General features: G+C 42.6%; 1 protein-coding gene across 2 annotated transcripts in view; it reads right to left on the reverse strand.

The window, feature by feature from the left end:
* MAF (MAF bZIP transcription factor) overlaps positions 1-23,052 on the reverse strand; it is a 193,714-nt gene that overhangs the window by 125,782 nt on the left and 44,880 nt on the right. Inside the window, exon 3 of one of the 2 annotated variants that reach the window (XM_032990641.2) lies at positions 4,032-4,815. The exons of the other annotated variant lie outside the window; for it this stretch is intronic. The gene's annotated coding sequence lies outside the window, so the exon portion shown is untranslated. Of the gene's footprint in view, positions 1-4,031; positions 4,816-23,052 lie in introns of those variants that run through there. 2 annotated transcript variants of the gene reach the window in all.

A 23,052-nucleotide genomic window follows, 5' to 3' on the forward strand; every position in this document is an offset into this window, starting at 1 on the left:
CAATGAGCAGCCTGCCTGCATGGGGTCAGACAGTATGAGGAAGAGTACACTGAGCTGGAAAAATAATGCTCAGAAAAAGGAAAAGGAGGAGGAATCTTCTATTCGAGTGCCAGTCTCTTTCCATAGGCTTTATGATCTGGGAGATACTGTCTGAATGACATATAATGTGAGGTATTGTAATGTGGCTTCCTGTCCCTGGAAGTGCTCTCAGAAATTAGATGATTCCATCAGCAGGGTTTTTATAAAACTGAGCAAACATTGTAATAAATGAACCCAAAGAATAAGAAAGTGAAGATTAGACTCTTCACAGACTAGAATCCCCCCAGCCTTCACTTTTTCCTACTTAGTTATGCTCTGTGATCAAGCTTAGATTTGTTAACTAACTTGCTTTAAAATTGACTTATTGAATATGTTTGCAAGATATGTTTTTATTTTAATCTGTAAAACATACAAATAGGAACATTTACACATAAAATGACCCTGTGGAAATCATATGCTCTCCAGTCCAGGGAGAGAAGACAGAAGATTTTTTTCAGCATTGCTTTCACATGTCCTCTTGATGGTTCTGGAACTGGAAAACTTAGCTTCAGTCCCTGCAGTGGGTGGCATTGTCTGCTGAAGTGCTCAGGTAGATGTGACACTGAAGACAGGGTTCTTTTTCATTTTTTCTGGTTTTCATGTAATGGTCAGCAGACAATATCTAAGATGGAAGTTAAAATTTTCCTTTAAATTACAGGGTTGATTGCTAATTTTCATTGTAACTTCAACTCATATGGACAAACCAGGATCTGGCCCCTACATATTTACATAAACCTCCTCCATCACACAGGATTTGCAACACAATTTCAGGAGTACAATTTCCCAGTGAATCATTCCTCTCTGTTTCTTATACCTTGCTTTCATTTTTATTACTTTTTGGGAACATGATTATTTTGCATCCTTTCAATCACCAGACTCTTCTGAGGGCCCCAAATGTTTAACCAATTTTAAACCAACAGGATTATACAGTTTGGCTAGCAGCCCGGTGAGCCATTCCCCAACACAGTGCCATGGGACCACTATGCAAAGACATCATGGATGGCTGCTCTCTGTCTCCTTCCATGCCTGCACGGATCAAGAGCAGTTCAGACAGAACCCATTCTTAAATGGGCGCTCATGACCCATCGCAGCAAGTTGCACCAGAGCTTCATCAGACTGGGGTGAAATCTTGACCTCTCTGGATGGGAAGCTTAACTGGGAGAAGAATTTCTCTCTTAAAGTCCTAACAGCTCTGCAATGTTGGAAAAAATCCTTATGGGGGAGTGATCCCTTCTGGTGCTTTTCAAAGCCTTCTCTTCAGAGTAGCAGATATATTTATATTGGAGGTGGGTTGCTAAGCACAGTAACTACTATACAAGAGCTAGGCACAACAAACGAGCTCCCCAGGTTTGACTCTGTGCTTGAGTACAGCTACATGGGTGTAGATGGCTGCACAGCTCAATAACTGTGATAGAACATAAATCCTGAGCAGGAAATTATTTAAGGTAGCTATGGCACCTGAGGGTTTGCACTGTGAAGATGCTCAACAGGAGCTGGTCTTTGCCAGAAGTAATTAAGAGTCTGATAAGTTTTATCAGGAAAGGAAACCATTCTTGATATCTGTTGGCACAGGTCAGAACACAGGGTATGTCTTTGGTGATAAAGTAGATAATGGGTCATGAAACAGCCTGACTCAAAGGGGAAAAGGCCATGTCTCACCTGGTGTGGCCCCATGTTATAGATTTACTGCACTCATGCAATGTGAGTGCTCAAAAACTTGCGCCAGCACCAAATCCTTGAATCTGCATGGTTCTGGGATTTTGTGCTATATCCAGGAGTTTGCTTCATCATAGCTTCGTGGAGGATGAAGTAAATGTCTTCTGCCTCATCCATTCCCTGTCCAACATCGGTAAAAGAGCAGCAGAGGATCTGATGTGCTGCATCTTTCTGCACTTCCAGCTGGAAGTTTAATATGGGAAAGAAACAGGCTAAACAGAACAAATAGGAGGTAAACCTGAAAGATCTGAGTGGATGCTGCTGTTTGCAACTTAGTGAGCTGGTCTTTGAGAAATACTCTGTTCACTAACTGGATGCCAATTGTCAAGCGATGCTATCAGTTGATTAAAACACAGCCTGCCAGCTTCCTGCTTGATAAAACTAAGTACAATCTGATTGGGAATTCTCAAATCCATTACAGAATGACTAGTCCATCACTTAAATCAGTGTACACCATTTTGCCATGAATCATCAACGTACTTTGCTAATATATTTGTAGCAGCTAAACCCTGACATTTTGTCAAAATGGTCCCTGAGTGTTGGATTCTGGGGGGTGGGAAATGGAGCTTTGGACTGTGAGGGTTTCCTGTTGTTCCCTTCTCAGCTGGGTGAAGGTCATTTCCTCTCCCCTCTCACACAGAAGAAGCTGAACCCTCAGCCCTTGAAGATATGTCACTGAGCTCCTAGAAACAATAGCCAGCCCCTACAAGGATCCCTCTCCTGCACGGCCACACTGATGAGGCAAGATCACTCCCCAGAGGTGCTGTTCACTACACTTGCCTCTTTGGAGGTAAATAAGGTGATCCTGGGCTGCAGAGATAAAGTGCAATGAAATCAGTCTTGCACTATTACAAATTATTCTTGCATTTTATTTCTTCTGCATGCTGTAACACACAAAAACCACCAGGGCTGCAGAGCCAGGCTAGCATTCCTGCAGAAGAAAGAAGGGGCACGATGCCAATGTATTAAGGATAACTCACTAACAGGTTGGGGTGTTTAAAAAAAGATGTCTTTTTTTGGCTCTTCAGGCAGTTTTTTATCCACTGAGTTGGAGGTGGGTGGCCAACTCCAGATATACATCAGTGTTTCCATATCAGCTGCAAAGTATCCTTGATCATCCCAAAGTGATAGATGGAATTATTAGTTGATGAATTGCTGTGGGACACTTGCTAGCTAAATAACAACACTGATATACCAGAAAAACAAATAAACTCCAGCAGAAACATAAAATCTTCATGAAAACAGAATATGCTGGTTTTGGCCAGGATAGAGTTAACTTCTTTCATAGTAACTACTATGGGGCTATGTTTCAGATTTGTGCTGAAAACAGTGTTGATAATTCAGGGATGTTTTAGTTACTGCTGAGCAGGGCTTACACAGAGTCAAGGCCTTTTCTGCTCCTCACCCCACCCACCCACGAGTGGGCTGGGGGTGCACCAGAAGTTGGGAGGGGACACAGGGAGGACAGCCAACCCCAGCTGCCCAAAAGGATATTCCACACCTTATGGCATATCGCTCAGCATATACAGCTGGGGAAGAAAAAGGAAAGGGGGGGACGTTCAGAGTGATGGAGCTTGTCTTCCCAAGTCACCGTTACACGTGATGGAGCTTGGCTGCCCTGGAGATGGCCGAGCACCTGCCTGCCCCAGGGAAGGGGTGAATGAATTCCTAATTTTGCTTTGCTTGCATATGTGGCTTTTATTTTACTTTTTAAACTGTGTTCATCTTAACCCACAAGTTTTCTCACTTTTAATTTTCAAATTCTCTCCCGCATCACACCATGGGAGGAGTGAGCAAGAGGCTGTGTGGGGCTGAGTTTCTGGCTGGGGTTAAACCATGACACAGAAATAAGATCTTATGGAGGGGAACAAACTGATGCAAAAATCTTCTAAAGAAAGTGAACAAATGCAATAAAATTCGAAGGCCATTTATTACTTATCACCTAAGCAGCAGATTATAATGAAATGGTAAGGTCAGAAAGATAGTAAGTCCTAATCATAGGAATTCTCAGGTAATGCTTTGATAGTGAGTGCTATCCTCCAACTCCACCATTTCCCATCTGTGTCCTTTCACCTTCTCTCTCCTCCATGCCCCTCCTTTGCTTCTCCCTCCACTTCTTTTTTTGTTGCAATTAAACATTGCAAGATCTACTTGAGAAACGTACAGATAATACAACACTTCTGTGTAAAATGTCAATACAAATTCTTATCTGGGGTAACTCTGTGTAACTCCATCTCTGGTCTCAATACATTTTATTTACAAGAAAATTAATAATCAGGAGACAAATATCTATTGTTTGCACAGTTTCAAAAACATAATCTATATTATAAGGGGTAGTTTGTGCTCCCCCTTAAACTGCTGAGAGTCTGGGAAGTCTCTCCAGAAGTGAGACTTGGAATAGGTGTAATAAAGCAGAGATTCACAGGCACAGTTTCTTCATTTAAACTAACACAAAGTGAGAGGACAAAGAGGCTCCCAAAATTCTGCCCTTGTGGTTCAAATTTGAATATATGTTTTTAAAGCTGGCTAAGCAACTGAAATTAAGACTTATATAATTAAGTTCTAGTAATTTGAGCAGAAATTAGTCCTGGGAAAGTTAGCAGGTTGAAAAAGTTACGGCAAAGCAGATATATTGATTTTTTTTGTGCCATTCCTATCACATCAGAAGTCCACAAAGAGGAAATTTAGGGTAAGTCAAGAGTTTTCAGTCTCTTGTGTGTAGACCCCAGAGGTCCATGGTCTAAACCAAACAAGCAGCTGGTTGGCTGGTGTGTTCCCACCTGAAGATCTCTTCAATCTTGCTGTACAGGACCGTGATACTGCCCCAAAGTCTCCATTCTCAAGAACGCCGCCTTCATCTTCTCAAATGCGTGTGGCATTGATCTCCATTCCTTAGACCCACCAGCAGTCCTGGCTTACCTCCTGCTGCTGAAGAAACTTTTGGCCTCCTCATGGTGCAGATTTATAAGCAGTGTGATCTCCTCTGCATCCAGACGTCACCACTCCAGGTCTTCTGGGAGACTAAGGTTGGAAATTGGAAAAGGGATCACAAAAAGTGATAAAAGTAGAAGAAAAAAGGACAGCAGCAGGGACGAACAGCTATAGAAGATGGGGCAGTTAATAAACAGAAAAGATAAAGAAGCAGGAGAAGTTTTGGTGGAAGGAAGAGGAGCAGCAGTCACAAGACCCACCAGTAACCAGCAAAAAGGGTGTCACGTAAAGCATTTCACCTTATAGCACAAGCACTACTCCAGGCTGGCATGGGAGCTCTGGGCAGTTTGACAGCCTCCCTCTTGCAAAGTAGGGTTACATAAACCCTGAAGGACTTTCAGGTGGTGTGGCTGACCGCTTGGATCAGCACTGAATGTGCCACCAAGCCCTGGCTTGCTTTTGGAGAGAGCTCCCACTGGGTCTCCTCTGGAAGGAATCTGTGTGCACCAAAGCTGCTCTGCAGCTGTACTAGTGCCCAACAATTGGAGACAACCAGGGGGTTACTGCAAAACCACCCCAGGCTCCAAACTGAGACAATAATGTAGACAGAGCTGAAGCATAACCCAAGAGAAACAAGGCTACTGTCAGTCACCTTAAATTCATTAAATATACCTGGGGAAAAACTGTAGGGGATTTATAACATAAAAAATGTTGAAAACCACCAGAAGTTTTTTTGTAACACTCTGCTATTTTACTAGGTCATATTGTACCTTCAGTGTTTCCACAAGCTTCAGCTAACATCAGGCAGATCTTTACTTAACGAACAGTGAAACACACAGTTTGCCCAATGATGACTAAATTACTCTGGAGGAACTACAATTGATAAGACAATGATTTATGGACCTATTGTTTTCTAGGTTCTCGTAAATAATCCTAATTGGTGTTAATCATACACTCTCTGCTTTGTGTTATCACCAAGCAAAGTACACTTCCTAAAGTAGCTATTTAGGGGCATAATCCTTCTGAAAGGCAAGACAGCTATTGACTTCAACAGGATCTGGATTAAGGCACTCAGATAGAGGAAAGCGACTCTGGAATATGAGCAAAATACATCACACTGTCTTTCCATGTCCACATTGAAAAGCTTTTTTTCAATATGCTCATAGTAAATTCAGTGAGTTACAGTAATCCCTTCCACATGGGATTCTTGCAGTGACTCTTCAGTCTTTCTACCAGCTCAGAAAAGCACCACACAGGATCTAAATTTGCTGATGCTACTATTGCCCGCGTCCCTTTGCAATGGGCTGGAGATGTCATATCTGAAAAAGACTGTTTTGGAACAGCAGACACCTGCGCCAGGACTTGGTGTCTTTCTGTCACTGATTTTATCGTTAGCCCTGAAAAAGTACTTTGATCTTTTGGTGCTTCACCATTTATCATGCTGTACCCTTGTCAGGAGGGAACTGCAGAACTCGAGACCTCCTTGCTTACTGGTTTTAGGTGTAAGGTTTGGTGCGTTCCATTTTAGCATACAGATGAGCTTGCTTGACCTTAACAGGTCTGCGCTTTAAATAACGCTTAAATAGCATTCTAGAGGGTACAGTCGCACACTGCTTGCTTACAGAAACCAGACAGCCTCTCTATTCATGTATCAAAGAGAAGATTTACACATAAAAAGGTGAATTATTTTTATTTGTAGTTTCCAAGACACTACACATTCTCCAACATAAATGCTCCTGTGTCTCTTGTTTCTGATGGTTCATATCAGGTTCAGTGGCCTAGATTTTCAACAGCAGTAGTTTTGGAGGCCAATATTTCTCAGTGCCAACCCAAGGTGCCTTAAAGACACCAGATATTGCTAAGACACTATGTATCTTTGGAAAATTTGGCCATTTTAGCATCTTTCAAAGTAGACACCCCAAAGTGACAGCAGGTAAAATCATCAGGGGGTGGGTTTGCCAGAAGAATAAAGCTCTTTCCACCACTACACCATCTGTTCCACTGCGCTATTCACACCAGTCCTCACAGCATCTCTCCCCATCACCATTAAAGGTCCCTGCAGAGTCAACATCACCAGTCCTTTTAGACATTCTCAACCACTGAACATCCTATATAACCTATAAAAAGAGCTCATGTCTTTAGGTATTTCATCTTTTAAATAGCTATCAGGGAAAAGTCTCATAAGGCCTGAGTCTGGATAGCTAAAATCTAGCTATATGGTATTTGAGGGAGAGGAGGGGAGAAACCCTATCCCATTATCTGCATTATCCTGTTACCCTTGGATGTCTTCCATGTACTTGGAAGAGCAATGCCCCATTCTTGAGGCTTCACATTGCAGCCACTGCTTTTTTGGCAGAAGAAGGGTGGATGTGGCTCCCTTCAAAGTCAATCAATGTCACATCTTTAATCAATCTAGAAGGTCACCACTATACCTCCATCAAAAAGAGTTGGGTACAATTCTTGCTGAGTCCTAAATGTTTATGGGGGACTCAGGTTGCAGTGGGTGTTGGAAAAAGTCTTTTCTGGTCCTGACCTCAGCACATCTTCTATTCCTAGGTTCTTTGTAAGAGTTTAGGATCAAATAAAAATTATATCCAAGTCTCTGAGACACAATGATGCATAAGTATGTATAATAAAACCCCAAATTACACAAAACTGACTTAGTTTTGTGTTTCATTATGACTTTGAACACATCCAGTTTTGTTGAAAGGTTCAGAAAGCTCAAGGAGCTTCTTTGTGAAGGCAGGTCACATTTTGAGCAAGCTTACAATGATTTTGAGTTTCACATCATAATCATCTACGAAACTTCACTGTTCAGATGGGATGCCCGTTAGTGGTCACAAACTGGAAATTTACTGCATTTCAAGGAATTGTGACTAGAGGGGAAGATCAGAGCAAGGCATGTGTGAAAACCATTCAAACTTGAAGTCAGGACCCCTTGTATAAAGAAACCTGACAATACAAAATGCTGAATCTGTTAAGCCAGAAAATTCTTCCCCATGTTGGAGTCATTTCATTACCACTCTGGCACAACTGGAGCAGGATCCAAAGCCCAGTAAAGTCAAGGGTAGAATTTCCATTGATTTCCAAGGAGTCTGGATCGGATCCTAGATCACATTGTCACACTGCAGCAAAAGCCAGCCGTGTTGCAGTGTATCCACCTGCTCTCTAAAGTCTCAGCTCTAGCCCTTCAAATTAATTGCAGGTACAATCTAGGTTATTCCAGCATTTGCTTGGTGCAATGCTAAATAAATACTGTTTTATCAAAATCAGCAATGCTGAATATTGCTCCTCGTTAGTAAATTAGGCCAACTAATGAACACCTTTTCTTAAGAGGATTTGTCTGCTTAAATCAAAACCAAATGTCAAAAATCCTTATTCTGCCCATCAGACCGGTGCCCTCCTGCACCAGCTGTAGACTAGGGCTGGCTAAAGGCATAAGGAAAAAGTGAATGAGGACCTTACAATATTTTTTAATGAGGTACTTAGGCTTCTTTTACAACTGAGAACAATTCAACATAATCAGGAAAGGTAAGGGATCACCAGCTTCTGTGTATACCAGAAAGAAGGGAAGAAGGAAAGAAAAAAGGAAGACAGGCAAGAAGGGAGGAAGGAAGAAAGGGGGGAGGAAGATTCTGTGTTTTACTTGCTAATATTTCATGTTGACAAGTTACGAAAACATGAAAACCTTCTTTAACCTCTTGCCTCCTCTTGACAAAATCATCCACCTACAAATTAAAATAATCTTCAGACATTGCCTGAATTATTTTCTTATGCTGTTCTGTAATGGAAATTGCTGTGTACACTAAGAAATTATTTTAAAAATAAGACATGGACATTTTTTTTTCTCTGCAAATCAAAACAGAAGTCTGTATCTGAGAGGAATTTCTGGGAAGAACAAATAATCCTCTGGAGCTGGTACTAGAGTAGGTGCCCTAAACAAACCTACAGAAGGAGCATAATGAGGCAATGATTTATTGTGTGCTATGCAACTCTCATTGCTGTGCAGAGTGCTGTAAAAAACAGCAAAAGGGAGAGGCAGTAATCACACAGCCTCCTCCTCCTCATGTGTTTCTGGATATTATCTGCTCTGGATATGACTGTGTGACACTGAAACGGGGCTGCAGCCACCTTGCGCTGTAGGATTGGTAAATGATCTTTGTGCTAGAACATTTAATCTCATACTTAAAGCTGCACCATCTCCCCCTTACCTAAAAAAATAAAATCATAATCTATATTTGGGTACTATAAACCTTTGCACAAATATAAAATGTCATTTGTGTTGGACATGTTATTGCTCTATTTGCACAAAAATTATTTTCAGGAATGTTTCCATCAGTAGATGGAATCCCTGATCTTTCAAAGTCTTCCATGGTAAAACTTCCCCTTGGTTTCAAAAGGGGCAGCATTCACCTTTTCCATTTTATATGCATTAGGGACTAAATACAGGTAGCAAATTCTGCACACATAAAAATATTTGTAAGAAAATCATGGTCCTAAAGAATTACAATCAATCAAACAAGGAGCAGAAGCACGCAATGCAACAGGTATTGCACCAATCAATACAGATCAACATGAGTCTGATCCTAACTGGGTTATATTTGCAATTAGCTGTGCTTTTTTCTCAATTGAAAATACATTTGGGTTCTTGTAATCACTGATGGGTTGCTTGCAGTTCTGCCTAAGTTCCTCCCAATTTCTCCAATTTACGAATACAGAAAAATTATCTGCAACTAAGAATTAGTCTTGAAATGTGTTTGGTGAGTTATTTATAATAAATAAACTTGAAAAAAATTACCTGCAGACTACTTGTGCTCAACTTCCCCCTCCCGCCCCAAAAGGCTAAATCAGTGAAATAAATTAATTGCTATGAATTATTCAGCTCTACCTGTGGCAATGAAAAATAGCAAGACCATTAGGTTTCTTCTTTGTGTACTAAGCCTCTAATTTATAGAGAATGCATATTAATAAAACACAGGATATTCATCAATATTCAAGTCACTGGCTGCCTGGCTATTTAATCTAAAATTACCAGCCAGCTCAAAACTCTTACTAGTTAATCATGCAATCTAAGCCATTCTGATATTGATGGTTAACATTAATTGCCCAACTGCCATTTATAAAATCCGCTCCTATGTCTTTCCTTTGCCTGGCAGAGAACCCACGTTTAACTTTATGGACAAGCTGGAGAAAGCCAGTTCATCTGGGCTGTTTGTTTGTTTCCCATGAAAAAGATGTTGTCTCCCATTGTGGCTTTGCATTATGAACATTATCAGTAAAAAATCTTATCTTTGATAAGTTTCCCTACTTCTGCAGGTGGTGAGAAGAACCATCTGGTTTTCATTCCACTGTACAGAATATGTTGTCCTTTACAATGGAAGCAAAGGTGTTCAGATCAGGAAGGCCACAAAAATGACCAGTGTCAGTTGCCAACCATGAACTCCATAAAAAGCAGATTTCCTCCCCAAAACCTAACTTCATGCTCCCAAGGGGAAGGTTGGCATAGAGCAGTGATACCTCTAGATGTTGCCAACGTATGCTGCATGACTTGCTCTGAGCACATCAAGGTGCAACAGAGAATTTGGGGAACATTTTCATGAGATACAACTTGGCCAAAATTTAGGCTCAAACTCCCAAAGTTTATCATACCAGTAAGAGATGCTGATGAAAGGAATGTCAGGGACAGCTTCCTAAAGCAATGCACCGTAATGCCAAACCTGAGCCAGTCTTGATATTTATCACCTATAATTTTTCTTCATTCTCATACCTTTCACTTTTTATTAATGTAATCAGATTAAAGCAAACAAAATCCAAACAAATAGAAACCCTTCAGTTGTTCCAATCAAAAAGTTAATATACTGGAAGTTAACTGTAAATCAGCAAATCTGCAAAGAACTCACTGTCCTCACTGAAGAAGAAACTACAAACTTATATATACAGTCACATAAATGCTACTGCGTAATAAATAAAAAAAATATTAAAAACAACATTCTCAACCACTTTCAAATTACTATACCCTTATTTCATTTAAGCTGAGATTTACCAACCAAAGAAAAATTCTGCAAAAAAATATGTTTTGAGTAAAGAAAGTCCCTTTCTCTTTACACAGATGTTCTCTGGAACAGAGACAGAAATTTTCTGTGTTTTATCATTTTGTCCCTCAGGAATTCAGAACAACCAATAAATCAGTAAGTGTTTCTTCCTATTATTTGAGGGCTGCTAGTTAGCAATGACTGGTCAGATAAGGCACGTGGTATTGCTTCTACTCCCCAGTTGTTACAGTGCAAAAGCACCCCCCTGGCCTTGAGACTTATGTAAGGGATCCCATCCATCACAGCCATGTCAATAAGAACTTGAACCTGAGTGTTTGCAGAATGCAAACACTAAGAGTGCAATAGCAGTCTACCCCAATTCATTTCAAAATTCCAGTAAATATTTGTGAACAATGTTTTGTAGCATTCATACAGGTCCCATTGGCGATTAAACTCAGCTTCAAAACACACTGAGGCTCTCAGTGAATTCTGAGCTGCCAAGAGGTAACAACATGCTGACAGAAAGGAGAAAATGGTGACTGCAGAGTGAAACACAGCCTCGGAACAAGCAAAGACTAAATAAACTCTCAGCATACCTCAGTAATTCTTTGTGGCATAAGAAGTGGCTTGGGCCTTGTCTGAACTGGGCTTTTACCTAAGTTAGAAAGCCATGTTTAAATTAAAGTCCATTCTTCTTAAAAGCACTTCTACAATGCTTTGGCTGGACAGTGTGTTTTTCTAACCAATGTTTACATAGTTTGACCCATTTTCACTTCTTTCCTTTAACTGAAACTATTAATTAAGCTATTTAAAAATTAAATTGAGTATATGCCTCCTTTGGACTGGATCTCAGGCTTCATTTAATTGTTGGTTCTTGTGCTGAGTTTGGCTGTGAGGGTGTGTGAATCTGTCTCCATTTGGAAATGAACACAAAATTACAAATATATTTCATACAGGCTACAAGATTGAGTAAAATGCTGAAGACATGCCCTGCTTTAATTGTTTTAATTGTTTTGAATATATCCCCGTGATATTAAAAATTATATCTAGAACAAACACGATGACATGAGCTCAGTGTAACTCATTGTCAAAACCAGTGTGCATCTTTAAATGGCTGAGTTGGCGTTAGAGACATAAAACAAAGTTTGATTTTGTGAGCATGAAAACACTCACACATCGCATTTCTTATGATTTATATACCATGATCATGCTGGATTTTCAAGTGGAAAGGGTGCCTAGAAATTACTGAAAAAGGGTCATCTCTATTTTTCTATTTGCAACTAATATAATGCAAGGCTTTCTATCATAGAGTGGCCCAATATGCATACCAAAGTCTGATTTAGATTTTCCCGTTGAATGGCTTTTCTGTATAGAAATCTCATGAAGACACACTGATCCTTTAAACTTCAGTGTTGATGCTGAAATTATGCTGTGTGTCAAAATTACATCAAACAACTGCACTTATTTCCACCAGAAAAATTTGATTATTTCACTCTCATTTACATTACATTTTTTCCCCACTATAATGCTGACTTGGAAATTCCCTTAGGTCTGGACACCTCCAAGTAGACTTTTCCAGTAGAAAGAAAGCTTTCATTATATTTCTTTTTTTTTTTTTTTTTCTCCTTGATTTAAATGTTATAATTGGATTGCAGAGATATTTATTGCGAACTTCATGTTTTGCCAGGCTCCACGAACAGCATCTTTTAATTTCTCTCTTTTCAATGAACCTTTTGACTTGATAAAAGTGGCTCTAAGGTATTTTTACAAAAGAGGCCAGCAGAGCCAGTTCATTTTAAACCCCTCTCTTTAAAGTATCTCATTTCCTTATTATTTCTTAATAGAGGCACTATCCTGCAATGTCATAAAGAATGCCGCAGTTGACTTCAGTGGGATCAGGATCACTCCCTACTGTAATTAGTTCTATATTTCAAAATATTAGAGGTCATTTTCTTCTTTTTTTTTTTTTTCTCATCTAAGAAAATAAAAACATTTGGAAAAAAAATATTTTCAAGGCTGACTGTCAGTAGAATACTAAAAATAAGTTGCATGCATTCCAGTTACTACAATTTATGCCTCTAATGAAATTTTCCTCTTCTCACTTACTGCAAATTTTTAATGTTAACTTTTACAGCCATTGATTCAGTATCTTTAATCTTCTACGAATATTAGATAGAAATGGGACTAACTAGGGAAAATCCATCTGGTTATAAAGCACACTGTCTATAAAGTTGTTCAGTTCATCCAAAACTAGTTTTTTTTTTTTTCCCAGTGGGTTGGATAGGATAAAATTATCATATTTTGAAATACTGTTAATACTATTCAGAGATTAATACACTTGTAATTAATAATAAGTTTAAAATATTATGACGCCTCTGGAGAAATCAAAGGATCCGATGTCAATCACCCTGACTACCAGGGATGGGCTAGATCCCACAGCACCGGGTTCTGATGCTCTTAATTATGTTCAGCAGCAAAGCCTACTGTCTGAGCCCAGCAGGTGAAATTCAGCCCCAGCCCAAACCAGGGAGGGATCACATCATTTCCAACTACTCATTTAGATGGGATCTGTCAGGCTTTGCATGAGCAAAGGTCTGGGAGCCAGTCTCAGAGGGAGAAAACAGTCAGGCGCCCACACCCCAGGTCGTGGCCTCTCCGTCCTTCCCTTTGCCCAGGGCTCGCCGCAGGCCCTGCCGGCTCCGCCGTCGCTGTTTTGCAGAGTGCTGCGCTGGTTCACCAGGAGCTGTTGGGCTCCCTCCCGCGCCCCAGGCTCCTCTCCCTGGCCCCATATCCACTCTGGAGCAGACACCCTTTGTCCACATGGTCTATTTATAAAATCCCACTTCCAAAAACGTGTTTCAGCTGGCATGGGTCAGCTACACAACACCAATTACAGCAGCCAAGCTGCATGGCAGGAAGGTGCAGCACCCAGAAGAAATGGTCCAGGGCCTGTAACAACTTGACCCCAAGGAGCTATAAGCAGAGCAGCACGTCTGGCCATGCTGTCCAAGCAGGGAAAAAACATGCTTTTCCCTCATGATCATCGTGTCAATGCTAAAAATATAAAGCATTTCAGCACTGCAAAGAGCTCGACTGTGCCTGGTGGACAGTCCCTTTAAAATCCCTCGGTTTATAATGCAGAATGAAATCCCGCACCCGCTGAAGTGAATGGAAAAACTCTCCTGCCCTGCAGGGTGCCAGGCGTTCCTGCCCAGGGCAGGAAAGTTAAGGACATGTGCAAGACATCAGCAGGACATGGGACCTATTTTTGGATGCTGTCTAAGCTAGGTATATTTCTACTGATCCTGTTAACACTGTACCAGAACATGCGGGAATCATTCATGCATTTACTAATCATGAACCAAAAAAGGCAGATTGCCCAAATGCCCCAGATGAGGAAGAGGAGCAAAGGTGGGTCTGTCTGCCTGGGGACTGCTCCTGCATATGGGGTCCAGCTGGGACATGTGTACACCACACAGCCTGCAGCGTCAGGGCACAGGGATGCACAGTCCCGGGGAAGCAGCAGAACAAGGGACACCAACCCTGCCAGGACTAGTCTGGGGGCAGCTACGTGAACCACTGCAGCAGAAATTCCCAGGGCAAATGCCCAGGAGACTCTTTTGGTCGCCCCAGCAGTGTGACTTCCCAGAAGACACCCAGCTTCTCATCCCTCCAGCACCTCCTCCTCGGTGCTCACCAGTAACACACAACAGCAGAAACCAGCTCCTGCACTTCTAGCAAAAACTTCTCCACCTCCCTCCCATCCGAGCCACCTCCTCTGCCTTTTGCATGTCCACGCACTTACCCTTCCCACACCCTCCATGAGTGCAGTAACAGATGAGCCCCCGCCAAACACCCGCCTGGGTTTCTGCAGCCACCATGCATGGACGGACACTCACACATCCTCGTGGGAAAGCAGCACACTGCTGCTGAGACCCGAGTTGTGTGCTTCCCACTCCGCTTACTTCTCACCATGCATAATTTCATGACCAGGATGCAGAAGGTCCTGCCAGGAAAAGATTTGTTAGTTCACATGCTTCCAGGACTATATCCAGCAGCCTGTGCCAGCCTCCTGGACAAAAAGCTCACTGCTGCTTCCTACACTGGATTAAAATGTTCCTTCTGCACTGGCCAGCATGGACTGGAGCAGGAGAGGTGAGCAGCCTGCATGGCCACAGACACAACTCGGCACACAAAGTACACCGGGTGCACACAGCCATCCTCCCGGCCGGGCTGGGCACAGCGGAGTTATCGGGGCTATGGGCACGTGCATCTTTTCTCCTCCATCTCATCTATATCTGGCACAGAGAAGGAGTGCAATCTCATGACAGTGTGAGAAAAAGTCTCTATTTATTCTGTCTGGGAGGGTGTTGCATTCAGTGAAAGCCTCTCAGCCCACGTGTGTGCTCAGAGGAGACATCGTTTGGGGTGCTGACAGATGAGCCCCGGAGGGTCTCCCCACCTTGGGTGGTTACCCCCCAGACCTCAGCGAGCAGAAGAAGGCATGCCTTCACATCCACCACTTTGGCTCAAAGTCCAGAATCCTAATACTGCCCCTGAAAAGTCATTGCCAAATTTTGGCGGGCTGGAGGTGTGGGCACACGCTCCCTTATGCTGACTCGGCTGAGCTCCGGGGCCCCCTGGGGCCGGCAACGGCGGGGGCACTTCTGTCAGCACTCTGCGGAAACAAGTTAATTGACATATGCTAACACGCTGTTAAACATAACACAGTCATGTTTAAAAATACACTAGCTAGTCGGATCAAATGCATTTTTAAACATGCCTGCTTTTTTTTCCAAGAAGGAAGAGGTTTTGGTTAACACGTGCTAGTAAAAACATTTTTGAACACGGTAGAGGTGCAGGAGATGTGAGAGTTGCAGCAAGTGTCCTTTGGCCAAGTATAGTCTGCAAGGAAAGTTGACTTAAAAAACAGGTTTTCCCTGATAATGTTAATTTGTTTACATTGTCCAGTTCACAGGATTTCAACATGAACACACAGCAAAATGTTTATGCGCAGCATAATACCCATGTAAGCCGTCCACAATGTTTGTAAATTCAGCCCTAAGGCACTACCGCAATAAACACCATCATCATGTAATACAATAATAACAACTCCCCAAAAGCATTACAACTCTTCCTGTCAATACAGGTATCTCTTTAATGACATGTTAAAACTGAGAGCAGAATTAAAACCAAGATGTAGTTTTGTGTCTTTAGTGATAGTTGTAATATACATCCGAGAAGAGGACTACTCCCTTCAACTGAAAGGAAGCCAGTTTCTGACTCTGTCACACATTTCTTTCTATAAATTGCTACTGCTGGAAAACAGAAACCTTTTCTCTTTGCATGCTCTTCTGCTGCTGGCTGGTTCTCCAGGTCTCTTCAGCCTAAGGATTCACCTACAATAGCTTTTTACTTCTAGTTTGAAGTTAGGATCCTCAATGATACGATCATTGCCAGTGAAGCTGTTCACACCATCATAGGCCAGTGAGTGTGATTTTGGCTGGTGGATGAAATAGCAAGTGCAGGAGAACACTAAAAGACAAAAGACTGCTTCCAAGCAAATGTAACGTGGGACAGCAAATGGAAAATGGAATAGCAAAATCTAGGTCAGTGAAAAGCTTACTGGTATGAAGAGACAATAAGTAGAATTGCCTCTAAATATAACAAATACTTACTCGGGTTTTTACCAAAAGCATTGAGGGTTCTTTAAACAATATTGCCAGGACCTAATTTGTAAATCTGCATTCCCAAATATCATGGTGCAAAATGAAGTTGAGACTTAAAAATGAAACCATACATCAAATGCCTGACAATGAACGTACACAAATATACACTGTGATCGCCCTTCATCTGTGCCCGAGTCAGCGTAACTACAGAGTTGCACAAGAGGTTTTAAATCAGGCTTTGGGGATGAAGTGCAGAACCGAGACCCATCACTGCTGAAATCACAGGGGCTATGGAGAATGTGCACCAATACTGCCAAGAGCTGACATTTTCATTAGAATAAGTGAGGCTTTTTAAGGTTTACATTGTATTTGTGTGCAGGGTTTGACTCACAGGAGAAATTAAGACAAAGATGACTATAGCAAAGAAAGGAATCTGAGGGGCACTTCAAAGTAAGCCTATTGCTAGTGACCTGCCTGGGCCAGGGCCTCCCCAGCTCCAGGAGCTGTTGCCAGCTGCAACAGCAACCTCCGAGCTCAGGATGCCTGTCCTGGGGTTTGATCCCCAGCTGATGGGCACGTCGCCACAGAGCTCGGGCCGAGATGGGCTGCACTGATGCCATCCCCTCGCACACCCAAGAGATGTGGAAGGCGAAGGAAAGCTGAGGCTGGAGCTTAGAGCAGGTTGAACATGTTCTCTCAGTGTCAACTGCTACCAAGAACAAAAAGGAGGAAAAAAAGGAAAAATCCCAGGTTGAACATTTATTCCAGGCTCCTGCCCTTTCTGCACTATGTGTAAGAAGGGGTCAGAGGGCTGCCCTGACCACCCCTGCCCCAGGGCAAATGCTCCTGGTGAGAGGATCTGGTGAAAATCTGTAAGGTCCTCTGGCTGTGCTCTTCCCCAGAGGAGATGAAATTATCAGATTTTAAAAAAAGAGCAAGTGAGAGAAAAGCCTGCTAGCTTATGAACTTCCTTGATCTGAAGCTCCACAAATTCTTTCCATGGTTTTGGTACAGCACCTTATGTGCAGGGTGGAAGGGGAAGCTACTGAGTGTTGAATTACAGAGGGGAAAAACATCTCAAATTCCTTTCTATTTATACTCACAACTTTTCCAAATCATTATACACAAATCCCCTAGCCTCAGCTGAACTGCTCATGGGTTACAGGGCCAAGAAAGAGGTGGAACCTTCATAGCTTGCGCTAAGCCTTTCAGAAACTTGGAGAAAGTTCCCAAAAAATGAAAGCAATGAAAATTACCATGCCAGGCAGAGAAGATTTAACCTCTACAGTGCCCCACAAGCACAGAATTAATATACAAGACAGTAGGAGGTTGCTTTCATAACAGGAAGCATAGGTTGCTTATTTGTGAGAAGGTTTCTGGGACTACCTTCATTGTTAAGATAAGGCTGACACCGGGTACAGAGACAGAAATTTGACAAAAGCATTGAGTGTTTGGGGGTATTTGAGAGAAAAATCTATTCTGGTAGTCCAGACACTAGGCTGGGACTTGTTAAGTTGTGAACTTGTTAAATTCCTACTCCACCAACGGCTTCCTGCATGACAAGAAACCAAAGCCTATTTCTGCTCGTACAAATTCTCCTTGACTTTAAGAGACACGACGGCCTTCATGTTTCAGCTCCTCACCCATAAAGCCGTTTGACATCTGCTTCCCCTCCTGCCACATGAGCTCCACTGAACACTCTTGAGATGCATCCGTACACCACCAGGCAGACAGGGGCTTTAAGTTTAGGGGACAGGTCTAGGTGCAAGTCCTGAGAGATGCATCCTTGCATGGTGCTTCTGTGCCTCCTCATATAAGCCCGCATTTGGGATGGCTTAAAAACTTATGTAACTAGGGGGTTTTAAATTCCTTCTACCCCTGTTACAACCAGTAAGGTGGATGGTGTTCAGATTTTAGTTTCCTTGTTTTGCCTATGTTTTGTTCATTGTTTTTAGCCAAAACAGTGAATTAAATTAGAAATGTCCATTCTTACTTCTTCTTCTGGTCTATTTTCACTTCATGGCTTCCAAGTTTTAGAAAAGTGTTCTTATTTTCAGATTTCCAACACTGAACAGGGCAATACAGACATTAAAGTAAGAAATATGCTAATTGGACTACATAATAAATGTAAAAGTTATGAGAACTCTCTAATCACATGAGATTTAGAGGCTCCCATCTCTACCCTAATTAAAAGTCTCAGTTCTATATGGTTTAGAATAAGGCTCACCAATACAGCTCACAAGCATGACATGCAAAACCAAAGCACCCCCTGGACTCCTCCAGAGGGACTCATGACACCTTAGACAAAAAAAATTAAGGTCTTAAATCACAACCATATATCTTGATTTTATAAGCAGGAGCCAGGAAACTCCACCAGCAGAAACAGGCATGTGGACTCCAGGAATAGCTCCAAGGGGGACTCATGAGAGACTCAAGAGGACTGGATGGAAACACCCCATGGGGTGACCCAGAAGGGTGGTTTCTGTTCTCATATCTTTTGGGAGAATTGCGGGGGGGGTGTGGGTGTGATGCACACATCCTACAGACCAAACTCTTCTCAGACTATCCACCACACCAAAACGTCTGTGGACAAGAGGAGCATTGATGGCCCAGGAGCTGGCTGCTCCCCCACCTTCTCCATGAGGGATGGATGGATTCAGGCTCACAGCTTCGCTGCCAAGCACAAGTCGCCGATGGAGCCAGAGGGTTTCAATGAAATGTGCAGCCACTGTGCTCTGTTATGTTTATCCACACCCAAGTGCTTTTTATATATGGACTGCTGAGTTACCCAAAAAGCACCTTAGCCAACACGCTCTCAGATTTCCAACCAATAGCCCTTAAAAATAAAGTGGTGGCTGTTTCTCCCTGTGAAAGAAGTAAATATAACATTACTAGAGGTCTGGAGCCTTTTGTGCTGAGCTTCGACCTACAGCAGTATTTCCCTGCTAGAAAAAAGCAGGCTGGAGTTGGTGACATAACACCAAATATACAGATGGGACCACACTATAATTAGCAAAGGAATGTCATTCCTGCCATCTTTGCTTCATTTGTAACTGTGCCTGTAAGCTCTGGGGAATGGTGTGCATTTCACACAGTCTGCACAAGAACGAGGATTGCCAACTGTCCCAGTTCTGGTGGGATACCCTTGGTCCTCTGCCCTGAGGCTTGCAGAGATGCCAGCAGTGCCACGGGGGAGTGATACCCCTCACCATGCCACCGTTGGGACCCCTGGTCTCGTGGCAGAGGGGAGGGATTTCTCTGCACAGCAGTAACAACTCAGCTTTCTCTAAAATACCATGTGCTCCCATCCAGAGGAGCATTGCCCACTGCTTCATGACAGGCTACTGCACACACCCCCCAACACCATCCTTTTGCCTATCATCAAGCCAAACGCATAGCCTGGACCTAACAACAGAGGTGGATAACTCTGTTCCCCTCCACACTCAATTTGCTCCCGGGAGGGAAAGGATTTATTCAGAGCAAATATGGGGATTTTAACTGGAGCTGTGCTTTTCAGCATGTAATCACTATTTTTAAATCTCTCTATTGGTTTCAGTAAAACACCAAATCAATGTTTAAGGTTTTACTGCTTACTTTAAACATGCTCAATAATATAAGTCCACCTGTCTTTTAAACACTTTGTCATCCTCTGCAGGCACTTGGATGAAAAACTTACTGTCAGCTCTGCCCTGTCTATGAAGTCAAGTGATTTCGTTCGTTTTTTCACCAGGCTGCACAAACTGGTGAAACCAGCCAAGGGAACAAACAAACCCATAATGTAATATGTTCCTTGTCTTATGTGCAAAGTTCAAATCAGCTTCCTCGAGGAGGCTAATTCATCCTATTGTGTCCAAAGGGACCTTGCCTCTGAAGATCTATCTCAAAGCACATTAAGAACATTAAATTGAGCAGATTTTTAACCCTTGGGATTTTAAACAGAACAGACCCCTGTGATCATCTCATCAGTTCCTCCTTAATGACAAATAAATAATTTCCCTGTTTATTCCATGCACAAACCCTACATTTTGAGATAAAACAGAACATATTTTTCTGGTAAAGACTTCAGCCTTGATGAAAAACTTCAAATGATGGCAAATGCATCACATCCCTAGATAAGATTCCCTATTTTTTCATTCTCTTCACCATAAAAAATCCATCTCCACAAGTCCTCCTGCAGTGCTGTCATATTAACTGTACAGGTGGGTAAACTGAGGCCTGGAGGAGTCAGGACTTCCCTAAGCTTATACAATGACTAAGTGCATTTTCCCACTGTTATTTTCAGCTCATTTAAGCTCAGGCTGCTGCTGAAAGGGCCTTCTGTTGTGCGCTGCCTGTCCCCGCCTGCACCTTCCCACCGCCCCCAGCCCGCATCCCTGCTCCCCCCAGCACAGCCCTTGCAGGCAGTCCCACACAAAGGGAGGGCACCCCCACTGCTCCCAGCACCCACCTGCACCCACTGTGGCTGAAAGCACCCACAGGGCTGCGCTACGTGGCCCCTGCAAGCTCGGAGCCCCCGAGTCTTGCCCGGGCTGTGACAGAGGAATAAGGCAGCTCCTGCTGTGAGCTAGAGCCAGCATTCAGGAGCCTGGAGACCTGGGGTCTGCTCGCAGCTCCGTCACTGAATTTTTGCAGATCTGTAGGGAAATCACTTATTTCCCCGGGATTTCCCCATAAATTTGATAGAGTACCTTGAGATTCCCCAAGGAAAGGCACCGTTCAAGTACAAAGCTTAATTATGATTGTTATAATATAGTCATGCCGCTAATTCCCACTAAGAACTGCAAATCGCTCCCCTTCCACTCCTCCATCCCCCATGCTTGTCAGTGCTGGTGGACAATTAATTCCCCAAAACGAATATATTAAACACATGTGAAATCTTTTCTATTCGCAGGACATCTAAGAGCAGATTGCAGCTCCCCTTAAACATATTTGTGATTCGAATGCTTCAAGTGATGTATTTCATACGTTTTTTTAACAGCTTGAGAGAATTTATTCAAAACTCAAGTTGTGACTGGCCAAATAAATCTTTCAACATCCTTCCTATGCCTGTGATCAACCAAATTCTTCTACCATGTACAAATTTAAAATTAATTTTCTATAAAGCTTGCATAGTTGTCTTTAGAAATCATATTGAATGAGCTGCTTTTTTTTTTTTTTTCCATTTAAATTTAGTCATTTTGAAATCCACAGGAAGCAAACTCAGGAAGAGTGTAGAAGGCTGAGGTGAGTTCATTGAAAACCTCAAATGAATTAAAATACATTGAAAATACCTTGCATTTTTGCCCTGCAATAAACACTGGGGCTGCCACAAGAAATACATCGGCCTCTCTCAGCCAGGCTGAGCAGCAACAACTGCAACTTTCCATGAGCCCAGGGGTTAATGAAACCCATGCCATAAGGGTTAAAAGATAAATTCAGTTCTACGGCCACTGCTTAGGGAACATTTGAAGGGCAGTTCAATATCCCACCTACTAAAATCATCCCCACTGCTGTCAGCTCTGCAACCAGAACAAGGAGCTCTGAGATCTATTCGTGTAATATTAGGCCTGAAAAAAATTACGAGTTGTGATGAAATTAAAGACATCCAAATTTTTAGCCATTCTCTGCTGATAAAGGCTCTATTATTACCATTTACAAAGGGGAAACACAGCCAATTATAAGCTACTTCTGGCACATACCAGGCCTCAAGTAGAAGATAAGCCAACACAGCAGAGCTTGCAGCTGGAAGCCCAGAAACCTGAAAATGAGCTGACTCATGGAAATATCCTCATATAAAATATCGGATGGTTATTTTTCTCTGCCTCCTTTCTGTGTGTCTTAGGAATGATATATGAATTGCCTTATTTACTTTGTCCCATAAAACTTACATTTTTTTATTAATGCGCTGCCAGCTCCAAGAGCAGTAGGTGTGGGAGTGGATGGAGGGAGGGGAGCAGGGAGGAGAGCTGCTCTTTTGGGGGCACAGCAGGTCCAAAAGGACAGCAGCAAACTTTCAGCTGAGCTTTGTCCTGCTCCCAGAAAGCAAGCCAGCTCCTCATTCTGCCCTGATTTCACCAAAATGAGGAGGCTGCCTACACTGACATTATACTGGGGAGAATTAGTGCAAAATGAGGTTCACAGAATTTATGCTCCTCCCAGAAAACGAACTGTGAGCAGGAAAAGTGATTTTCTCTGGTTATACCCTGGGCTGCCCATCACAAAGCCCTGCTCCAGCAGCAAGTCTGATGCCCAACTCCTTTGATCCTGCTCTTCCCCAGCAGGCAGCGGATGCAGCTGGCTGTGGGCTGCCATCAGCATGGATAAAGACTGAATATACCTCGTCCCTGGCACAGACACCAACTTGGAGCTTTTTCTTGCATTCACTTTGATTTCTGTGAGGACTTTGTAATGTTTGAGTCGTTCTTCCCCTTTCAAACCCACTTGCAAGGCACTCACACACTGCTAGGAGAGGGCTGGGTCCAGGTGGGTGGGTGGTGGGATGCTGTATGCCTCATTTCCTTAAGAAACGAGGTTAAAAAACCCTGCCCTCCCCGCTGTTATACTGCACTATTGAATTAAGGATGGTGAATGCTCATTATGAATATAATTAAAAGCAACAGCCTCATCTAACAATCTATTTTTATCTG

The sequence above is a fragment of the Tyto alba genome, unplaced genomic scaffold (genome assembly GCF_018691265.1).
Source record: "Tyto alba isolate M040663 unplaced genomic scaffold, T.alba_DEE_v4.0 Super-Scaffold_26, whole genome shotgun sequence".
Lineage (NCBI taxonomy): Eukaryota > Metazoa > Chordata > Aves > Strigiformes > Tytonidae > Tyto > Tyto alba.